We start from the raw sequence: 21,661 nt of genomic DNA, 5'->3' as shown, positions 1-21,661 counted from the left end.
AAAGACTGTCTTTGCTCCATTGTCAAGCATCAGTTGACTTTATTTATGTGGCTCTGTTTCTGGAGTCTCTTTTCTGTTCCCTTGACTTGTTCATCATTCTTTCACCAATAATATCATACTGCCTTGATTACTGTAGCTTTATAGTAATTCTTGAAGTCAGGTAGTGTCAGTCCTCTGACTCTGTTCATTAATACTGATTTGCCTACCCTGGGGGTTTTGCCTCTCCATAAAAACTTTAGAATCAGTTTTTCATATTTTATATGACTGGATTTTGTCATTCTTTTGTCTATCTAGATTCAATCAAGTGGATAGAAAAATCTATTCTTCTGGTTCTTATGGTAAAGATACTCTTTGCCCTCTTTACTGATCTTAATAATAATTTTAATTTAACTAATTATTTCTTTTTTTTTTTTTTTTTTTTTTGTGGTACACGGACCTCTCACTATTGTGGCCTCTCCCGTTGCGGAGCACAGGCTCCGGATGTGCAGGCTCAGTGGCCATGGCTCACAGGCCCAGCCGCCCTGTGGCATGTGGGATCTTCCCAGACCGGGGCACAAACCCGTGTCCCCTGCATCGGCAGGTGGATTCTCAACCACTGTGCCACTGGGGAAGCCCTTAACTAATTATTTCTGATTAATTATAAAAGGAAGTACACAATTATTATTTGCAGCTGATATGATTATATACCCATAAAAACCAATCTAATGAAAGGAACAAATGTGTAAACTTATTATTACAAAAAGTAAATAATTTGAAAGATATATAAGTAGAACTCCATGGGCATCTAAAAGAGATTGCTGCAAACTTGGCCTCAGACGGTTAAAAATGGCTTCATGAGGGGAAAATGGGAATTACTGTTTGGTGGTCACAGAGTTTCTATTTGGAACAATGAAAACGTTTTGGAAATAGATAGTGGTGATTATAAATGTTATTAATGCCATTGTATTATACACTTTAAAATGGTGAAAATGTTAAAGTTTTTGTCATATTTAACCACAAATTTTACAATTAATAATGTAATGTACCCAAAATCATTGAATTATATACTTTAAATAGGTGAATAGTATGTTATGTAAGTTATATCTCAATAAAGCTTTTTTTTCCTGAAAGAATTGCTTCACGGGGACTTCCCTGGTGGCGCAGTGGTTAAGAATCCACCTGCCAGTGCAGGGTACATGGGTTCGAGCCCTGGTTTGGGAAGATCCCACATGCCGCAGAGCAACTAAGCCCATGCGCCACAACTACTGAGCCTGCACTCTAGAGCCCGTGAGCCACAACTACGGAGACCACGTGACACAACTACTGAAGCCTGCACTCCTAGAGCCAGTGCTCTACAACAAGAGAAGCCACCACAATGAGAAGCCCACGCACCGCAATGAAGAGTAGCCCTCGCTCGCCACAACTAGAGAAAGCCCATGCACAGCAATGAAGACCCAACACAGCCATAAATAAATAAATAAATAAATAAATTTTAAAAAAAGAATTGCTTCATGGAGCTGATGACATTTGATTCTCAAAAGATGAGAGGAAGATTACAGGATAGAGAAGAGGAGGATTTTTAGGCAGAGCTCTTCTTGGCACTGAGATTTTTTTCCTTTCAGAAGAAAAACTTTATCTTTACTACATATCTGTAAACTGTGGCCATATGTCCAGGACCATTATCCTTCCATCAAGAACAATTCTTTGAGTCAAGAAAGCAATTAATGTCAAAAAGAAAAGAAAAAAGAGCAAAAAGTCTAACCTAAATATTTAAAGGGCTTGGAGAAGCTCTGAGGAACAAACTAATAAGCAGAATCAGCCATCCTGGTTTCCTTCTTTCTGACAATGGTTTTCATTAATTATAGCTACGCAATTCTGCTTCCTGATTTCTTTATAAAAACAAATATCCTAAAGTTCTTATAAAGATCCCAATAACAACCAAATTAAAGAAGAGTCTAGGCTAACAGATGATAAAGACATTGTGGAAGATTTTGAAGAAATTATTCTTGACATGGGACTTCCAGAGCGGAGTTTTCATCTGATTACTCAGGGCTAAGGTGTGTTTATTCTTGGTTTTATTAGGATTCTTGTTTTCAGGATTCATTTCCCAACACTGGGTGCTTAATGATTGAGGAGACAAACTCTGAAGTTAAAGAGGTGGGGATCTTCTCCACTAGCCAGAGGTCATGCCTGAGTCGCTGGAATCCAGGCTTAGTATTATTCTGAGAGTGAGGTTGCTGAGGACTAAAGATAGATAGCTTAATAAGACATCAGATATTCCTAGAAAATAAAAACGTCTCCTTCAACCCTGATACAGTGATTACATATCACCGTAAAAAGAGCAGTAAGTTTTGGGCTTCCCTGGTGGCGCAGTGACTGAGAGTCCGCCTGCCGATGCTAGAAATGCGGGCTCGTGCCCCGGTCCGGGAAGATTCCACATGCCGCGGAGCGGCTGGGCCCATGAACCATAGGCCGCTGAGCCTGCGCGTTCGGAGCCATGGCCGCTGAGCCTGCGCGTCCGGAGCCTGTGCTCCGCGATGGGAGAGGCTGCGGCAGTGAGAGGCCCGCGTACCGCAAAAAAAAAGCAGTAAGTTTCGATTCCTTGTATCACCATTTACTACTTTTGTGATTATGCATTCGATGAAGCCTCATTTCCTCACTCTTAAAGTAGGGTTCTTTACACATGGGACATTTGTGTTGAGAGATAATAATAGAATAACCTTATTTAGTTTCAGGTGTGCCTTTTAAAAATAACAAATCACTGGCTCTTTAAAAATTTTTTACTCCGGAATGAGAAACTTACCTACCCCTAACTATCACCTCTTTGGAAATTGGGATACAATTTCTCTTTTTAGTTCAAGCATACCTTGGTATTTTGCATAAGGCATTGGGGTAGCAAAGGAAGTGTTAGAGGCAAGTCATGGAAAGGCATGATGTTGAGAGACAGGGGCAGATTCTATACCTTTGTCTTGTTTCCAATCACCTCATTTTCAATCACATCCTGATTCTAACTAGATTCACCAAATTTAGGTAAGACAGGAACTGGTGTGAGCAGACCTCAGGTATATATGCTGTTTTTTGTTTTCTTTAATTTAACTAAAATACAGTAAAATTGACTTTGTTTAATATACAATTCAATGAGTTTCGACATGTGTCTAGATTTGTGTAAGCACCATCACAATCAGAAAAGAGACCAGTTTCACCATCCCCAAACACTGGCCCTTTGTAATAACATGCTCCCTCCTCCCCTTACCTTTGGCAACCACTGATCTATTCTCCATAGCTATAGTTTCACCTTTTTTCCATAAATGTCACATAAATGGAATCATGTATGTGATCTTTTTTTTTTTCGGCTGCAGTTGGGTCTTCGTTGCTGTGCGCGGGTTTTCTCTAGTTGCAGTGAGCGGCGGCTATTCTTCGTTGTGGTGCGTGGGCTTCTCATTGCAGTGGCTTCTCATGTTGCGGAGCATGGGTTCTAGGCACGAGGGCTTCAGTAGTTGCGGCACACAGGCTCAGTAGTTGCGGCATGTGGGCTTTAGGGAGTGCAGGCTTCAGTAGTTGTGGTGCATGGCCTCAGTAGCTGTGGCTCGCGGGTTCTAGAGCACAGGCTCAGTAGTTGTTGCTCATGGGCTTAGTTGCTCCACAGCATGTGGGATCTTCCCAGACCAGGGATTGAACCCAAGTGCCCTGCATTCCCAGGCGGATTCTTAACCACTGCGCCACCAGGGAAGTCTTTATGTGGCCTTTTGAGACCAGCTTCTTTCCATCAGTATATTGCCCTTGAGATTTGTCCATATTGTTTTGTGTCAGTAGTTTGTTCATTTGCATTGCTGAGCAATATTCCATTGTATGGATGTACAAGTTTGTTTATCCATTGACTTACTAAAGAACATTTGGGCTGTATCTAGTTTGGGGCAATTATGAATAGAGCTGCTATGAACATTCGTGTACAGGTTTTGTGTGAATATGAGTTCTCATTGCTCTATGATTTTGCCCTGAAGGGAAGCTTTGGCAATGCCTGAGGGACATATTTGGGTTTGGGGGGAGTTATTTTTTTTCTTCATTTTATTCTTTTGAAATTTTATTGGAGTATAGTTGATTTACAATGTTGTGTTAGTTTCATGCATACAGCATAGTGATTCAGTCTTACATATATTCATTCTTTTTCAGATTATTTTCCCATATAGGTTATTACAGAATATCCCTGTGCTATACAGTAGGTCCTTGTTGGTTATCTATTTTGTATATGGTAGTGTGTGTATGTTAATCCCTAGCTCCTAATTTATCCCTCCCCCCCCCACATTTCCCCTTTGGTCACCGTAAGTTTGTTTTTGAAATCTGTGAGTCTCTTTCTGTCTTGTATCATTTATATCATCTTTTAAAAAAATTAGATTCCACATATGAGTGATATCATATAATATTTGTCTTTTTCCATCTGACTTACTTCACTTAGTATGATAATTTCTGGGTCCATCCTTGCTGCTGCAAGTGGCATTATTTTGTTCTTTTTTATGGCAGAGTAATATTCCAATGTATATATGTACCACATCTTCTTTATCCATTCATCCATTGATGGACATTTAGGTTGGTTACCTGTCCTGGCTATTGTAGATATATAGATAGATAGATAGATATATCTACATATATAGATATATATATATCCATCTACATATATATATCCATATATATGGATATATGCCTAGGAGTGAGATTGCTGGACCATATGGTAGCTCTATGTTTAGTTTTTTAATGAACCTCCATACTGTTCTCCATAGTGGCTGTTACCAATTTACATTCACACCAACAGTGTAAGAGGGTTCCCTTTTCTCTACAGCCTCTCCAGCATTTATTGTTTGTAGACGTTTTGATGATGGCCATTCTGACCAGTGTGAAGTAATTCCTCATTGTAGTTTTGATTTGCATTTCTCTGATAATTAATGATGTTGAGCATTTTTTCATATGATTTTTGGCTATCTCTGAGGGACATTTTTGATTGTCACAACTAAAGCAGAGTTGGGGTTTGTTGGGGGCTGGAGAGGCTGAAGAGTTGCTGTTATCATCTAGTGGGTAGAAGTCAAGGTGCATTATCTGACAATGCACAGGACAGCCCCCAACAACAAAAACTGATTGGACCAAAATATCAATAGTTCTACAGTTGAGAGACCTGCTCTACAGGAAATACCTGAGTGGGAATTACAAGGGTATGTGGTAAGTAAGTGTATCTTTAACTTTACAAGAAACAGCCAAACTGTTTTCCAGAGTGGGTATATTTTTTGGCATTCTCACCAGCAATGAGAGTTCCAGGAGTTCCACGTTCTTACCAGCAGTTGATATTGCAGGGTTTTCATTAGTTGTATTTTTTGCCATTCTACTAGGTACATAGGGACAGCTCATCAGAGCTTTAATTTGGATTTCCTTAATGGCAAACCATATTGGTTATATATGTTTTAATTTGCTTATTTGCTAGCCATATATCCTCTTTGGTAAAGGATCTATTCAAGTTTTGGGGCCCAATAGTTAATTGAATTGTTTGCTTTCTTACTGTTGAACTTTGAGAGTTTCTTATACAGTTGACCCTTGAACAATGCGGGGGCTGGGGTACCAACCCTCCACGCAATCCAAAATCTGAGTATAACTTATAGTCAGCCCTTGGCATATGCAATTCCTCCACATCCTTGGTTCCACATCCATAGATTCAACCAACTGCAGATCGTGTAGTACTGTCATGTTTACTATTGAACATATCCTCATGTAAGTGGACCTGTGCTGTTCAAACCCATGTTATTCAAGGGTTCGCTGTATATTATGGATACAAGTGCTTTGTTGATTGTGTGACTTGCAAATATTTTCTCCCAGTCTGTAGCTTGTCTTTTCATTCTCTCAACAGTGTCTTTCACCAAAAAAAAAAAAGGAAATTTTTTTAATTTTGATGAAGTCCCATTTATCACTTTTTAATTTTATGGGTTGCATTTTTAGTTTTATACTTAAGAAATCTGACTAACCACAGGTTGTTAAGATATTCTGTTTTCCTTAAAACTTTTGTGGGTTTGGACTTTATATTTAGATCCCTGATCCACTTGAGTTAATTTTTGTATAAGGTGTGAGGTTTAGGTTGATATTCATTTATTACCATACAGATGGCTGATCGTTCTAACCATATTGTGAAATTTTCATTTTTCCATTGAATTGCCTTTCTACATTCATCAAAAATCAAGTAGCCATATTTGCATGGCTACATTCCTGGAATTTCTATTCTGTTTAACTCGTCTTTGTATCCATCCCTTCATTAATTCTGTGCTGTGTCAACTATTGTAGCTTTATAGTAAGTCTTGAAATTTTTTAGTGTGGCCTCCAACTTTATTCTTCTTTTTAAAACTTGTTTTGTCTATGCTAGTTCCCTTGCCTTTCCATATAAATTTTAGAATCATCTTGTCTAGATCAACAAAAATTCCTGTGAAAATTTTGTTTCAAATTGTGTAAAATCTGTAGTTTGGAGACAGTTAACATATTAAATATTCAGTCTTCCAATCCGTGAACACAATATGTCTCTCCATTTATATGTCTATAATTTTTTATCAGCATTTTATAGTTTTCAGACTACAGATTCTGCCCCATTTTGTTAGAATTTTTATCTCAGGATTTCACTTTTTAATTTCTTGTAAATGGTATTGTGTGGGGTATTTTTTACTGTTTATTTCTAATTTTTCATTGCTAAAAATACAATATATACAAATACAATTGAATTTTATGTTGACCTTATATCCTATGACCTTGATAAACTTGCATAGTACTTGTAGAAATGTTTTTGTAGTTTCTTTGGGTTTTTCTATGTAGACAATCATGTCATCCACAAATAGGGACAGTTTTATCTCTTCATTTCCAACCTACATGTGCTTTACTTCCTTTTCCTTCTCTTACTGCAATGGCTAGCCCTTCCAGTATGATGTTAAACAGAAGTGGTGAAAAGGGAAAGGGACATCCTTGTCTTCTTTACGATCTCAAGGATAAAGTATTCAATCTTTCACCATTAAGAATGATGTTAGCTATATATTTGCTATGGATGTTCTTTAATGAATTAAGGAAGCTCTTTTTCATTCCAGGCTTCCTAAAGGTTTTGTCATAAATGACTGTGAATTTTGTCAAATATTTTTTTCTGTATAAATTGATATGATCAGGTATTTCTTTCTCTGTAGCCTGTTGACATGGTTGATTATACTGATTGACTTTTAAAACATTGAACCAGCAATTGTATTCCTGGGATAAAACCAAGTTGGTCATGGTATATTGTTCTTTTCATATATTGCTATATTTGATTTGCTAGTATTTCGTTGAGAATTTTTGCACCTGTGTTCATAAGGAATATTGGTCTGTTATTTTATTTCCTTGTACTGTCTTTGGTTTTGGCATCAGGGTAATGCTGGCCTAATAAAATAATTTGGGAGCTTTCCTTTCTCTTCTATCCTTTGGAAAAAGAGATTGTGTAAAATTGGTGTTATTTATTTTTTAAGTATTTGATAGAATTTTCCCATGTAACTATCTGAGCCTAGATACTTCTTTTCCAGAAGAGTTTTAACTATGAATTCTATTTATTTAATTGATTTAGGACTATTCAGAACGTCTATTTATTCTTGGCTGACTTTTGGTAGTTTGTGGTCTTTAAGGTATTCATCCATTTTATCTAAGTTTTCAAATTTATATTCATAAAGTTTTTTGTGGTTTTCCCGTATCATCATTTAACGTCTGACTTCCATTTGTCAATTCTGATATTAGTTATTTACGCCTTCTCTTTTTTTTTTCTTTATAAGTTTGGCTAAAGTTTTATCAATTCTCATAATCATTTTAAAGAACCAACTTTTGTTCTATTGATTTTCTCTATTGTATTCTCTATTATATTCTGTTTTCAATTTTAATGATTTCTACTGTAATATCAATATTTATTATTTCCTTCTTTCTGCTTGCTTTTTATAGTTCTTTAAGGTGGAAAATTAGATTACTGATTTGGTACCTTTTTTCTTTTTTAGAACAACCACTTAATGTAATGCTATAAATTTCACTCTAAGTACTGCTTTAGCTGTGTACAACAAATATTAATGTTATATTGCCATTTTTGTTTAGTTCAAAATGTACTCTAGTGTCCCTTGAAACTTATTCTTTGATTCATTGATTATATAGAAGTGTGTCATTTAATTTCCATATGTTGAGAGATTTACCAATTATTGTTCTGTTGCTGATTTCCAGTGTAATTTCATTATGTCAAAAAACACACTTTGTGTAATTTCAATTATTTTGAAATCTGTTAAGGTTTGTTTTATGACTCTAGCTATGTTCTGTCTTGATGAATGTTTCATGTACACTGAAAAAATTTTGTATTCTGCTGTTATTGGGTGAAATGTTATATAAATGTCAAGCAGATCCAGTTATTGTATTCCTTAGTTCTTCTATATTTTTACTGACTGTATTAGATTCCTAGGGCAGCCATAACAAATTGTCACAAACTTGGTGGCTTAAAACAACATAAATTTATTATCTCACAGTTATGGAGGCCAGAATTCTAAAATCAAGATGTCAACAGAGATGATTCCTTCTGGAGGCTCTGAGCGAGAGTATATTCCATGCCTCTCTCCTGGCTTCTGGTGGGTGCTAGCAATCCTTGCTATTCTTGACCTATAGGTGCATCACTGCAATCTCTGCCATCATCTTCACATCACCTTCCCCTTGTGTGTCTTCTCCCTTCTCCTCTTTTAAAAAGATACTTGTCATTAGCTTTAGGGTCCACCCTAATCCAGGATGATCTCATCCCAAGACCTTTAACTTAATTACATCTGCAAAGAGTATTTTTCTTAATAGGTTAGATTCAGAGGTTTCAGGCAGACATATCTTTTAGAAGGGAGGGCCACCTTTCAACCCACTACACTGACTTTCTGTCTACTTGTTCTATCAATTACTGAGAGCAATGTAGGAGTCAACAACTTAACTTTGGATTTGTCCTTTTTTTCTTTCATTTTTATGTGCTTTTCTTGAAATATTTTGAAGCTGTCAGATGTATACAAATGTATGGTGGTTATAAATTTAGGATGAATTTATTCTTTTATCATTATGTAATGATCCTATTTACTTCTGGTAGTTTTTCTTTTTCTGAAATCTACTTTGTTATTAGTAAATCCATACAAGCATTATTTTGATATTTGGATGGCATATCTATTTCCATCATTTTACTTTTAGCCTACTTGTATTTAAAATGGGTGTATTATAAATAATTTATGGTTGGGTCACTGTTTTTTTATCCATTCTGAGTCATTGTATTTAAATTGGTATGTTTGGACTACTTATATTTAATGTATTTATTGATATGTTTTGACTTAGGGCTGCCATTTTACTTGTTTTCTCTTTTTTAAATTCTTCTATAACGAGTTTGAAATACACCCAGAGTGCTCTCTTCTCCTTAACAAGCTTTGCCCTCAAGGGAAACTATTTCACCAGAACTTAAATTACTTGGGTTTACCAAAGCCTAACCAACCTGAGGGAAGGAAAATACCCAAATCCAGCTACCCAATAGATCATGTCCAGCTTTCAATAAAACATTACAAGGCATGCAAAAAAAAAAAAAAAAAAAAAAAAACCACAGTCTGAAGCAACAATATGGGCATCAGAGCCAGACTCAGCTATAGTAGAGACTTTGGAATTATCAGACCAGGAATTAAAAATAACTATAACTAAAGTGCTAAGGGTTCTACTGGGAAAAGTGGGCAACATACAGGAACAAATAGGTAATGTAAGCAGAGATATGGAAACTCTAAGAAAGCATCAAAAAGAAATGCTAGAAATCAAAAACACTGTAAGAGAAACAAAGAATGACTTTGATGAACTTGTTAGTAGACTAAACACAGCCAAGAAAAGAACCAGTGAGCTTGAAGGTATGTCAGTAGAAACTTCCCAAACTGAAAAGCAAACGCAAAAAGGAACAGAATACCTAAGAACTATGGGACAAATACAAAAAGTATAACATACACATACTGGAAACATCAGAAGCAAAAGAAAGAGAAAAGAACAGAAGAAATATTTGAAATAATAATGGGTGAGAATTATCCAAAATTAATAACAAACACCAAACCATAGACCCAGGAAACTTATAAAACACCACAGAAGATAAATAATTTTAAAAATCTACACCTAAGCATATCATCTCAAACTACAGAAAATCAAAGACAAAGAGAAAAATCATGATAGAAGCCAGAGGGAGAAAAATATCCTACATATTGAGGAAAAAAAATAAGGTTTCTGTGTTTCTATTGTACAAAACTTATGCATATGTTAGGTTACATGGCAAAGGGAAATTAAAATCAAAGGTGCAATTAAGGTTGCTAATCAGCTGACCTTAAAATAGGGAACACTGAATTATCCTGAGTTATCCAGGTGGGTCAAAAGTAACCACAAGAGTCCTCAAAAGTAAAAAAGAGAGGCAGGATAGGGAGAACCAAAGAGATGGTGGTGTGAGAAGAACTTGGACCAAAGTTGCTGGCTTTGAAGATGGAGGAGCCAGAGAAAACACACGAGCTCTAGAAGCTAGAAAAGGCAAGGAGATGAACTCTCCCATAGAGTGTCCAGAAGGGTGTGCATACTGCCAGCACCTTGATTTTAACCCAGTGAGGTTCATTCTGGAATTTTGACCTCAAGGAACATAAGATAATACATTTGTATCATGTAAGCCACCAAGTTTGTGATAATTTGTCACAACAGCAGTAGAAAACTAATACAATTATAACTACTGTTTTAAAGTTTTTGATAATTTCAACATCTACATTATCTCAGAGTTGGTGACTTTGCTTATTCTCCTGCAAGTTGTAATTTTCCTGCTTCCTCATATGCTGAATAGTTTTGGCTTATATTTGGATATTTTAACTACTGTGCCATGAGATTCTGGATCCTGTTTAAACCCTAAAGATAATGTTGATTTTTTTAAATCAGGCAATCGATCTAATTAGGTTAAAGCCATAAGTTCCAACCCACCTTTTGTGGGCTCTAGTTTCAAGGTCTATTCAGTTCTCAAAACATTTGGCTGTACTGTTTGAATCTGTCCCATGCATGTAACATCCAGTGGTCAGTCTTGGACCTGGGCAATGGTCCAGTCTGTAATTGAATTCCCTAAGCCTTCAGTGTGCTATTTAGGGTAAGAGTGACACATGCTAAACTCAGAGTTGAGCCCAGAAGTTCATCCACCACTTTATGGGATAACTCTTTTGAGCTTTGTCTTTGCAATCTCCCCAAACCTTTCCCATTCTATGGGATCCCTGCTTTTGGTCCTTCAGCCAGACAAATGGGGCAAGAAGAAGGTTTCTCAGCCTGAGTGGGAAACCTAATGTGTTTCCCTAGAATTCCTGTAGCACCTGAGATCAGGCAGGAACATTTGGACAAGGTCTGATAAAGGCAAGCTGACCACCACATGAGGTTCTAAACTCTTAATGGAAATATGGTTTGTGTAAGATTCAGTGTGTAATGAGATTTTTAACTTGAGCAGTAGTATAGCAATGAGGGAAAACTTAAACTTTTTATTTTTAGACAATTGTAAATTCACATGCAGTTGTCAGAAATAATAGAGAGACCTCATATACCCTTTACCCAGTTTCCACAATGATAACTCTTGTAAAACTGTAGTAAAATATCACAACCAGCATATTGACACTGAATATAGTCAAGATACGAACATTTCCATCACCACCAGCCTCCTTCATGTAGCACTTTTTAGTCACACTTACTGCCCTTCCAGGCCCACCCCTCCTTAATCCCTTAACCCCTGAAAACCATTTATCTGTTTGCCATTCCTCCATTATTTCAAGAATATTATGCAATGGAATCACACAATATATGAACCATAAATATGAGTGAAGAAAAACAAATAATTTTGTGCCTGACCCTTAAAATGAGTCATATAAAGGGGAAAGTCTCTTTAAAATAGTAGTAGCAAGATTCAATAATAATTCAATAATAGTAGATCAGGATTCAATGCTCAATATCTCTTAGCCCAATCACCTCATTCTTTTAACAACCTGTTTCAAATATATTTTTCTCAAATATAAATATTAAGGGTATATATATTTCAAATATATATTAGAGATAAATATATAATAAATACATATAAATATAAATATATAATTCAAATACGTATATATTTCATATATATAGACACTGATACATACAGTATTTTTCAGAAGACTCTAAGATCTTTTGTTCTCCATGATACATCTGACCAAATATCACTAATTACTACATAATCTTATCCATCATTTTCTAGTCATTGGTACCTTCTACTCATTTCCTGAAAATTTTGAAGAAACTGACTTATAGTCTTCATCATTAAAAATCCTGATATCCTCCAAGTAGACCTCAATGTCCAGGAAGCAACTCCTCCAATACCTAAATTTTTTTGTTCCTTAACCTCAGCTTTAGAAATCTAAAACAGTAGTCATATGGCAATTCAACTTTCTGTCACCCTGCCCTACTTAATTGTACCATACCATTTTTTTCTGCTTCCAGTTTTCTTCTGTTAACTTCTTTCCATAAGATTTTAAATGCATTCACATATCTCTCATATTAAAAAAAAGAACTGCTATACTAACTTTTGCTTATTCCCTATCCCTACCCAGTTAAACTTCTCAAGAGTTCTCATCAATCACTTTCTTTCCTACCACTCACTTCTCAGACCGGTGTTTTTTTTGTTCTTCAGGGCAATAGCACTAGCAACTTTTTTTTCTTTTTAAAAATTTTTATTGGGGTATAGTTGATTTACAATGTTGTGTTAGTTTCAGGTGTACAGCAAACTGAATCTGTTATACATATACATATATCCACTCTTTCTTAGATGCTTTTCCCATATAGGTCATTGCAGAGTATTGAGTAGAGTTCCCTGTGCTATACAGTAGGTCCTTTTCTTTTCACTCTGTAGCTCACTCAAGGAATTGTCACAGACGCCAATGAGTTAAGCTGCCATTTATATTCTGATGATTCCTAAATCCATTTTCCTGAACCACGTCTTTCTTAGCTTCAAATTTCTATATTCAAGTCTACTGAAGAAACATTTCCATTTAGATGACATAAAAGCACCTCAAACATAAACTGTTCATATCTAAACTTACCTTTTTTTCCCAAAACTACTTCCCCTACTCTGTTCTATACTTCAGTGAATGGCATCACCAGCCATGTACTTGTACATATCTAGAATAATTCCTGCTTAATTCCACCTCCTCACCCCCTCACCACAGTCAATCTATTTCTGTCAATTCTATCTCAAATTCATTGACTTTTCTCCAACCTCATTGTTAGTACCTTATTTCAGGTCACCATTACCTCTCACCTGGATTACTGAACAGTCCTTATTTTGTAATTTAACAGTTATTTATTAAGCACCTACTATGTGCCAGCCATTGTTCTAGGCACTTGAGATATACCAACAAATAAATATAGATAAAAATCCTTCCCTTATGGAGATCACCTTATAGCAGGTCAAGATAGACAATAATCAATGAACATAATAAATAAGTAAATTATATAGTATTTTAGAAAGTTAAAAGTCAAACAGAGTAAGGGAAACACTAAGAGGTAGGGTGGGGGCTGCTTCCAGTGCTAAATAAAGAGGATGACATTTGAGCAAAAACCTGAAGGAAGAGTGTTAGCCATGTGAAAACCTGGAGGAAGAAGGGGCAGAGGAAACAGCCAGTGCAAGAATGCCTTGGGCCAGGCTTTCTGTACCCTTGAATAAAAAAACCTGACCGAGACACTGTGCCAGGAAGTCTGGGCCCTGCCATGTTCCCACTGAAGTTGAGAGCATGGAATTTTATTTTAGAAATATAATCTCAGACTCCTGAACATAAAGACGATGTCCTATATTTCTGTATCCCTAATACCTAGTTCCGCCCTGACACACAATCTATACTCAACAAACGTTTGCTGAATGAATGATTAGAGAAGGCCTAGACTGGGAGCCAGGGAAATTAATTAGAGGACTATTTCCACACCATAGATGAGAAATGACAAAGGACTGGACTAAAGCAAGACTATGGGGATGGAGATAAACGGATAGATTTGAGAGAGATTTAGGAGGTAGAATTTGTGAGATTAACGGCTGATTGCTTGTGGAGAGAGTTTTGGCTTGGTTGATGAATGGGCTGTGGCAACAGAGGAGAGAGAAGAGAAAGAGCAGAGAATTTGTTTCTGTGTGATCCTGTTTTGCCAAGGAGGGTGGTGAAGAGGAGCATAAACTCAGTGTGCTTTTCTTTGTGTTGGTAACACTAGTGGAACTGAGGTGGAGATAACCGATGAATGTATTGAATAGTGGGGCACAGAAGAGATCTCAGCTCTGGAAGTACATAGACAGCGATTCTCAAACTTCAGTGGACGTGTGAATCAGCTGGGGGACTTGTTAAAACTTTATCATTTTATTTTTTTATTGAAGTATAGTTGATTTACAATGTTGTGTTTCTGGTGTACAACAAAGTGATTCAGTTATATATATATATTCTTTTTCAGGTTCTCTTCCATTATAGATTATTACAAGATATTAATATAGTTCCCTGTGCTGTACCGTAGGTCCTGCTGTTTATCTATTTTGTTTTTTGGCTGCGCCACACGGCATGCTGGATCTTTAGTTCCCCGACCAGGGATCAAACCTGTGCCCGCTGCAGTGAAAGTGCAGAGTCTTAACCACTGGACCCTCTATTGTATATATAGTAGTGTGTATTTGTTGATCCCAAACTCCTAATTTACCCCACCCCCGACCCCACTTTCCTCTTTGGTAACCATAAGATTGTTTTCTATGCCTGTGAGCCTATTTATGTTTTGTAAATAACTTCATTTGTATCATTTTTTTAGATTCCACAAATAAACGATATCATATAATATTTGTCTTTCTCTGTCTGACTTGCTGAAGTGAACTTAGTATGATAAACTCTAGGTCCGTCCAGGTTGCTGCAAATGGCATTATTTCATTCTTTTTTATGTCTGAGTAATATTCCATTATATAAATGTACCACATCTTCTTTATCCATTCATCTGTGGATGGACACTTAGGTTGCTTCCCTGTCTTGGCTATTGTAAATAGTGTTGCTATGAACATCGGGGTGCATGTATCTTTTCTGATTAGAGTTTTCAAAACTTCATTATTTTAGTCTCAAGTCCAAAGATTTTTTTTTAGTAGCTCTGGAGCAGGGCTCAGGAATCTGCATTTTACACACACATGCACAAACACAGGTGTTCCAGTGCAGAGAGTGTCCAGACCTCACTTTAAGAAACACTAATATTGGTGGTGGGTGGGACCTGAGCCTATGAATTAAAGGGTACAAGCATGAATGAGAAGAGGATTGATGGAAGAAATCTAGAAAACACATATTTACAGAGAGGACTCACAGAGAGAAAGCTTCTGAGCTGTAGTTTGAGAGCTCTACTACTTATCAGTTCACATCGTTGTCTGAACATCCTAGATTTATGGTCCTTCTTGTTTGGAGCTGAGGGTTTGTATTAGACAAAGGTGAAATAGATACTTTGAAAAGAAGTTGGGTTCAAATTTAGAGGAAGGCTGAGTGGATAACTAAGGAGTTGATCTCCTCAGCTGCTACCATCTGTGAAAGCCATTGGTGAAAGTTTTTGATCAGGTCAAGAAGATGATGAAAGCAGAATTTTCGAAAGATCGAATTTGTACTAAATGGTTGAGAAGAGGAGAAAGTAAAGCAAAATCAGTTTTTAAAAAAGACTGCAGAAAGGGAAAATCAAAAAATGCGAACTGAACTATGTAAAGAATTTTTGAAAACCCTGTGAAAAAAGCAGGGGCTGACACAGAGATTTAATTGGATTGGAGGCTCAGAGGCCAAGGTCGGAGAGAATGTTTAGAAGGGATGGTTAGCAGGGCCAGACACTACAGAGAGAGCAGTAAATCCACCTGCCACTAAAAAAAAAATAATAATAATAGAATACATGGTGTCAAAGGAATAACTGCTGAACAAAGGGCCCTCTCATCCACATCTGTTGCTAAGATAGCATGCTTTTAACTTTTAATTCTTGCATTGATCACACTGAGCATTCAAAGTCACCCTTTCTGAAATTCTGAAAAAGGAAACAATTCCTACCTTTTCAAGGTCTTTGGAAGAGAAGTAAATGACCCAGAAAACTAAGATAAACATCAACATCAGCAGTAATTATGAGCTATGGCATTTGGAAACAAAGCAAGAATCCTGTAAGAGAGGACAGGAGAAATAATCACACGTTAAATCAAATAAATATAACATTGCTGTGTATAACTAGGTTCCTCCTCAGTACTTTTCCAGAATAGGGTTATGTTCTGTACAACTGCTCTCTTCTGGGTTTCCAGGAAATTCCATCATATGTTCTATTAGAAATCAGAAACAATTGTCCTCTCCAAAGCAGAGAGCTGAACTGGGTGAGGCAGGAAAGAACTCCTGGTTCCTGATTCTCAGATGAACTCTTTCGTTTGGAGTCATATCAGGGCTCTGAGCCTTTTCTGTCATGGAGGGCTCAGCAGGTGTAGTAAGGTTTTAGTGACTGTTTACCCTAAGAAACACTTCTTTTCTGGTGCCCTCTGATGAATTCTGGTCTCTAAATCTCTCTCAGATACACACACACAGGCACACACACATGCACGCATGTATGCACATATGCATTATCTGGTATCCATTCTCCCTGGTCTTACATGCTTCTGGGGCTTCCTTCTGAATCTCCCCTTTGTTTTCTTAGGCAGCATGTTTCCACCTCAGGTTTTTAATCACCTCATTCTAAAGTAGTTGAGAAACATTGCCATGAAGGGCAAAAGTGTATTCTTTAGAGAAGGTCATTGTTGAGTGGCCGGAATTTTAGTTTTTGTTTTGCAAAACCAGAATAACAAAAGTATGTGCCAAAGAGTTAAATTACAGCAGTGTTTCCCAAACTTCTTTTGCCTGGGACCCACAGTAAGAACATCATATCAAAGCTCATTTCAGGGCACACACACACACACACACACACACACACACCCTCCCCAAAGTTTCATTAAACAATCCTTATCCTTACTGCATGCAATGTACTGTGATATTTTCTAGTTATTCTATTTTACTCTATACTACTCTATTCCATTTTTAAAGTATTTTTCATGCCCAAATAAGATAATTTTACTATCCCCTAAAGGGATGCAATGCACCATTTGAAAAGCACTGGCTGGTCTATGGTTCTCCCTCCTGTTTCTGTCAGTACAGGACCTATGGATGAATATCTCCTCCATCATATTCTCATATTTTCTCACAGGAATTACAGCCGTCCGGAGTTTCTTTGGATAAAGCAGTCTTTGCATTTACTTCGGGACTGGAGTCTCCCTATAAGCTTCACTGATCAAAAGCTGAAATGCCATTTGTGGCCCGAGTGTGCCAGGTAGAATCACAGCCCTCCCCAGCGATGAACTGCCCCTGCTCACTCCACAGAGCCAGAGAAAGAAGCCAGGAGGGAGTTTGTTTTAGAGAACGGACATATCTAATCCCAGCACAGGGTCACCTTTGGTTGAGGTCTTACGTAGTTATTTATTTACTTATTTACATAGTGGATTTCCTTTGCTTATGCCCTCGTTTCGCTGTCATGTGGAATTAGTCACTTCCACAGTAGCAGAAACATCGGAAAAACTGGAAAGAAGGAAAACAGAAGCCCTCGTCCACGGTTCTTGAATGACTGAGATTTGATTTGGCTGGTTCTTCTCAACATTTGGAGTGTGTTCTTTGTTTTTTTTTTGTTGTTGTTGTTGTTTTGCGGTACGCGGGCCTCTCACTGTTGTGGCCTCTCCCGGTGTGGAGCACAGGCTCCGGATGCGCAGGCTCAGCGGCCATGGCTCACGGGCCCAGCCGCTCCGCAGCATGTGGGATCTTCCCGGACCGGGGCACGAACCCGCGTCCCCTGCATCGGCGGGCGGACTCTCAACCACTGCGCCACCAGGGAAGCCCTGGAGTCTGTTCTTTGTAAACACTTTCCCTTGGTCTAAACAACTTCATCCATTAAGCCTTCCAACAATGATGATTTAAATTAAATCTCAGGGGACTTCCCTGACGGTCCAGTGGTTATGACTATTTTGCGCTTCCACTGCAGGGGGCGCGTGTTTGATCCCTGGTCAGGAGACTAAGATCCCTCATACGGCGGGGCGGGGCGCAGCCGTGGCATGAATGAATGAATGAATGAATGAATAAAATCAATCTCAGGACATAAGAGGAGGAGCCATAGGTCTAAATCTCACTGCACCCTGCATCTGTAACAGGATAGGAGAGAATCCAAAAGAGCAAATTCTATGGACGTGGGGAATCATTGTCACTAACAGTGGTAAAGTAGTCACAATGCAGCCACCTACCAGGTGGCCTGTTACCACCATATTATACCAGCCATGCTCAATTTGCATTGCTCTGCATGGAGATAGCTATAGAGACAGAGATACCTAGGTAGAGATATGTATATAGATATACATATGTATATTTTACATATATGATATATGTATATACATATAACATTTGTTTGTTTGCATCTGTACCAACCTGTCCTGGCACGTATCCATATAACTGTATGGCTATCAGGGCTGTGATCACAGCATGCAGAAGATTGGCACAGAGATACAGTAGATAATTTCTAAAGGAATGTATTGAAAGAAAAGAGATATAGATCCCAGCAGTCCTTCCCCACACCTTATAAGGCATGTTTCTCTCTACTGCCTTGTACTACTGTATTGTGACAATGGTAACAGTGGGTCCAGTATCCTTAAACTAAACCCTAAAAGCCTTCTGTCTTGTGTAGAACTAAGTGAAAACACTTGGCTCCCTAAATCTTTGATGATAAATGTATGCTCTGAGCCACAGCATAACTACCACAGCCCCATAGATAATGGCATAGTAAACAGACACATGCTTTGTACCCCTAAAATATATAATTAACTCATTTTGTTTTCATAAGACTTGCTGAGCTAGTCAGGACAAATACTACCACCCCAGTGTAACAAAGAGCCTGGGACACGGAGAAGGGCTACAGAAGTGGCCTGAGGTCACCGTGTCAGCAATTGAGCTGAGGTTAGAGCTTCCTTGACTTGTGCGGGCATGCAGCCCACAGGAATGGGCATGGTGGTTTTCGGGGTATGTCTCCACATCCTGGAGACTCATTTGAGAAGAAATAAATGTAGTGAAGGAAAGCTGGGTTTTGGTTGATATAACAGTCTTGGCTTTTACTTCTCAAATTAAAAATTATTGCCCAAAGGCGTGGGTAGTATGAGGCCACATTTGCGGGAAAGAGGGTACTTAGGTACTCCAAGAGTACGTTTTCCCATAGTGTTAATTTTACTCAATGATTCGGTGTGTGTGTGTGGGGTGATTAAAGCCATTTAATTGGTAAATGACTTAGACAACTTTGTCACCTTAAACTGCAGTATACCCCTTGGGAAATGCAACATTGGCATAAAGTATTTTTAAGACAAAAGAAAAGATGGCCAAGGAATCTTAATCCCTTAGCAGGGTCTTTTTTTATCCACATGCATAGGCCCTGGGAGGTTAAAATCTATTCCAGTCCACTTTTGGAATACATTCACAGAGAAGTTTGAGCTAAACTCAGAGAACTTCCCCTGGCACACACTCAGGAAACTGTGAGAAAGTGTGAGTGTGCTGCCAACACCCTTGTGGGAGAGGTTGCCTTGACCTCATGAACATAAACCTCCAGTCTGGGAACAGTGGGGGAAGGCAACGAACATTTGCTCTAGGCAGAGCATTAAGAACCCACTCCTGATATTTCCATCCATTTGGACGGACCTTAATGATTTTTTATAAGAAGGTAGCCAGTCTCCTCTCCCTGTTCGAGAAAGCCTGACTTGGTCTAGTGCCGCCTGGATGGTGTAGGTAAGCTTCTCTGATTCTGGGGTTCAGTATTAGAAAGGCCGCTTGCCTACAGATATAAGACACCGTCTCCAATTACAGCTTTCTTATAAGTAACAGTGAATTTTGGAGTGAGGCATTGTTCTCCATTTGCTTTTTTCGAATTCCTCAACTCATTCAGAACTCAGCCTACAGAAAAGATTTTATCAGCACCCCTTTTAAAGAACATGGATTTCCTGAGTACTGCGTGCTATTGGTTACATGATGCTGGCGGTACATTGTCTCATTTAATTCTCATAAACTTGGAGAGTTAGAAAGCATCATCCCCAATACACAGATGGAGAAAGGGAGACTCAGAAAAGTAAAATAATTTGCTTATTCTTTTTTTTTTTTTTTTTTTTGCTTATTCTTGTGTAAGCCCATGTCTAGGCCTGAGTCTAAGCTCAGAGGAGAGGAATATAAACCATGGCCATGGACCAAATCTGATCTGTGGCCTGTTTTTGTAAATAAAGTGTTTCTTGGAAGACAGCCATTCCCATTTGCTTACATATTGCCTAGGGCTGCTTTTTCCCTGAAACAACAGATTTGAGTAATTGTGACAGAGATCATATGACCCAAAAGGCTGAAATTTTACTATCTGACCCTTGACAGAAAAATTTGCCTATGACCCCCAGTCTAAGCAATCTAATAACTTATTAGATTAGTAAAAGTGAAAAAGTGCAGAGGCTACAGGAAGAAAAGGAGGATATACTCACTAACGGGAGTAGTGAAGTGGCAGAGAAATTATGGCTAATGACGAGCTGTTATTACAGTGGTGTGAAGAGGAAGATCACTGGATTGAAAAGACAAGAAACTATGAGGATTTAGATGTCAGAGGTGTCATCCATGTGACTATTAAAAACACACAGAATGAGAGCAGAATTTGGGGTGGGAAAGAGGGTCATGAACTCAATACTAAAATCTTTTACAATGTAAGGGAAAGATTGATAGATGGCAAATAAAAAAGAGTGGTGGGCTTCCCTGGTGGCGCAGTGGTTGAGAGTCTGCCTGCCGATGCAGGGGACATGGGTTCATGCCCTGGTCCGGGAAGATCCCACATGCCACGGAGCGGCTGGGTCCGTGAGCCATGGCCGCTGAGCCTGTGCGTCCGGAGCCTGTGCTCCTCAACGGGAGAGGCCACAACAGTGAGAGGCCCGCGTACCGCAAAAAAAAACAAAAACAAAAACAAAACAAAACAAAAAAAAGGCATGTGTCTAACCAAAAAAAAAAAAAATTGTCGTTACAGGGAATGTATAGGAAGGAGACCTTTGAGATGACATTTGAGAATCTCCCATCTCCAACTGCTACTGTCGCATACAGCTTTCCACATAAAATATTCACATAACACTAGCAGACAATAACAAAGTAGTGCCAAACTGTGGATTCTGCGCCCTTGGCTCCTACCATCAGCATTTATGTGAACCCCTTCTCTGCACCAGCCTCATGGTGGGCTGGCTTAAACTCTAACTTTAGAAAGACTACAAGTAATTGTATTTAATGGATTTGGGGGTTGTTCAGGTATAAACAAAACCAAGAATGGTTTTCATTCCATGTTTCGTGTTTTGTACCCTTCAACCCCAAACAGAGTGAACTGATTTTCCCTCAATATGTTTCTAGTATGTGATGCATTCCAGTATTTGAACATATATCCCACATAACTGTATTTATTTTTGTTTTAACAGCTTTATTAAGCTATAATAGCCATACCATAAAACCCATTCACTGACTTTTAATAAACTTACCTAATTATGAAACCATTACCTAAAATCAATTTTAGAACATTT

The 21,661-nt window shown here is 38.1% G+C and overlaps 1 pseudogene across 1 annotated transcript in view; it reads right to left on the bottom strand.

Moving 5' to 3' along the window:
* The window catches only part of LOC309808956 (NXPE family member 2-like), a 29,982-nt pseudogene extending 13,639 nt beyond the window's left edge, over positions 1-16,343 (bottom strand). Inside the window, exons 1-2 of the transcript in view lie at positions 16,282-16,343; positions 16,092-16,196 (exon numbers count right to left, since the gene is read on the bottom strand). The product of the transcript in view is annotated as an NXPE family member 2-like (transcript). The remainder of the gene's footprint in view (positions 1-16,091; positions 16,197-16,281) is intronic.
* Between the last annotated feature and the right edge of the window lie 5,318 nt (positions 16,344-21,661).

The sequence above is a fragment of the Mesoplodon mirus genome, assembly GCF_964341445.2.
Source record: "Mesoplodon mirus genome assembly, chromosome: 7".
Lineage (NCBI taxonomy): Eukaryota > Metazoa > Chordata > Mammalia > Artiodactyla > Ziphiidae > Mesoplodon > Mesoplodon mirus.
Note: the sequence above shows the minus strand (reverse complement) of the source record. Positions and strands in the feature narration are given on the sequence as shown.